At 35.5% G+C, this 2,647-nt stretch overlaps 1 protein-coding gene across 4 annotated transcripts in view; it reads left to right on the forward strand.

The window, feature by feature from the left end:
* The window catches only part of LOC106461447 (homeobox protein Hox-B4-like), a 72,405-nt gene that overhangs the window by 39,680 nt on the left and 30,078 nt on the right, over positions 1-2,647 (forward strand). The window lies entirely within an intron of this gene.

The following is a 2,647-nucleotide window of genomic DNA, read 5'->3' on the forward strand; positions in this document are numbered from 1 at the left end:
ATCGGGTTTCGATACCCGTGGTGGGCAGAGCACAGAGAGCCCATTGTGTAGCTTTGTGCTTGCTTAAACTACAAACAAACTCACTCATTCAGAAAAGAGGGGCGTGCGCAATGAACCATATTTATTTAAGGGGATGTGGAATACGAAAGTTTGGGAAATACTGACCTAATACGAAACTATTTGGAATGTGACCAAATAATACAATAAATTAAAAACAGGTTGAAGTACAAGTACCGGACTGGTTAATGTGTTAAATAAAATTTCAAATGAATGTACCGATGTCGCACACACCGTTCCCCTGTACATATATTTATATACGTATGTGTGTGAATATATATTATATAGCTCATATATATCACTTGTCATATATTTAACACCCATCAAAATTTGATTTGTTTATACGAGAAGCCTAGTATATGCGTATATTATTGAACTGTGGTGTTAAAAAATGTGACAAAAAAGTTGTTTCATAATGAATATTGTATTTAAAGCGCGTTATGTGGTAAAACTATCATATATTATTGAACTGTGGTGTTAAAAAATGTGACAAAAAAGTTGCTTCATAATGAATATTGTATTTAAAGCGCGTTATGTGGTAAAACTATCGTATATTATTGAACTGTGGTGTTAAAAAAATGTGACAAAAAAGTTGCTTCATAATGAATATTGTATTTAAAGCGCGTTATGTGGTAAAACTATCATATATTATTGAACTGTGGTGTTAAAAAAATGTGACAAAAAAGTTGCTTCATAATGAATATTGTATTTAAAGCGCGTTATGTGGTAAAACTATATTCCGAAGTCTTTCGTTTGCACATGCGTGTGTTCCTGTACCTTGTGGCACACGTTTGCTCATGATATAATATTCATCGTTTTCTCGTTAAGTAAATGTGTATAATTACGTGGTCCTCCTATCCAAATCAAGTCGTTATCGGTGTGCACGTGCACGAGGTGCTACACTCTTCTCCTAGATCACGCCCACACGTTTCCACGGGTAAGTTTCTCCACAGCTTCGCCAGAATAAATAAATATAATTCTATGGGAAATAACACGAGTTTTGTTGCTGTGACTACGATTAATTAATACGTGGTGCCAAGTCATCCGTAAGTTCTTTCGGGTTAAGTTGCCCGTTATAAAAAAGAATGCGTGTTCTTTATTGTCTAGTGCATAGTGTACACAAATGTATTTATTCTGTTTAGGCATCATCGTTTACTTTAGTTATAAGTTTGTCTTGTTTATTTGTCTTAGAGCAAAACCACACGTAGAGCTATCTGCCTGTGCTCACCGCGAGGAATCGAACCCCGAATTATAGCGTTGTAACTCAGTAAGCTTACCGCTGTCTCATCGGGGGACTTTTTTTAGTTATAAATCAAAAATGTCGACTTAATAGAAAGCCCGCACCAATTAAATAAGAAGGTATATTTGTTAATTACAATTACATTCAATACAGTTTAGTCTATCAGCTAGTGAGGGTCGCGGGTTCGAATCCCCGTCACACCAAACATGCTCGCCCTTTCAGCCGTGGGGGCATTATAATGTGACGGTCAATCCCACTATTCGTTGGTAAAAGAGTAGCCCAAGAGTTGGCGGTGGGTGGTGATGACTAGCTGCCTTCCCTCTAGTCTTACACTGCTAAATTAGGGACGGCTAGCGCAGATAGCCCCCGTGTAGCTTTGCGCGAAATTCAAAAACAAACAATCTATCAGCTAGTAATTATATGCACGTTATCCCAAATAAAAACAAATATATTTTCATGGCCTTCCATCTGGAGACATTCCCAAATACTTGTACTTGGCTAAAAACGTGAGGAGAGCTATAGAACAGTGCCTAATAAAATCCTTTTGACATTTACAGACCATATACAAACAAATCTGGTTTAACTGGTTGAGGTTGATCTAGAACAATCAGACGTGTGGATCTTAGAAAGGAATATTTGAATATCTGAAATAACTGCTTTGAAACATGTTTGTCTAGTATTAAAAATGTAACAAATTTTGATGTATGGAAAGAAGACTTACTGAGTTTTATCCGTCACAGATGACTGAAAATTGCTATAAACGCTTTATTCTACAACGATAACTCCGTATAATACATAAAAAAGCATATCACGTACGCATATATAAATACAAAGTCGTGAAACCGGTAGAAAATAATAAAGAGGAGAAAAAAAAACAGAAGGGTTCAAAAATTTGTCTTGATATTTGAAGAAAAAGGTAAATGAAAAGTGGAAATACACCTGCAGCAAAGGAAATGTTTAGTTGATACACTGAACGACAGAGGGAGTTTTAACTTGTCTGTCATGGGTGAAATAAAGTTGAGAAACGTATGTGTAAGGCATGGTGGCGAAATGTCGATATTAAATGTATATAAGTCACAAAGATAACTAAAATATAAGAGAAATAATGAGATCTATATTAGCTTCTATAACAAAAGGATGTAATTCAAATATCCAAAATACATTGGATCGTGACTTAACAAACACATTAAGTATCATATCAACACGACAAAAAAATCTTGGAAATAAATCTCGTGTCTTCTAAAATAATATTTATTTGTGAATGATGAATATTCGTAGGGGGACAATTGTTTGTTTTTGAATTTCGCGCAAAGCTACACGAGTGCTATCTGCGCTAGCCGTCCCTTATTT

This window comes from Limulus polyphemus, unplaced genomic scaffold (genome assembly GCF_000517525.1).
Source record: "Limulus polyphemus unplaced genomic scaffold, Limulus_polyphemus-2.1.2 Scaffold962, whole genome shotgun sequence".
Classification (NCBI taxonomy): domain Eukaryota; kingdom Metazoa; phylum Arthropoda; class Merostomata; order Xiphosura; family Limulidae; genus Limulus; species Limulus polyphemus.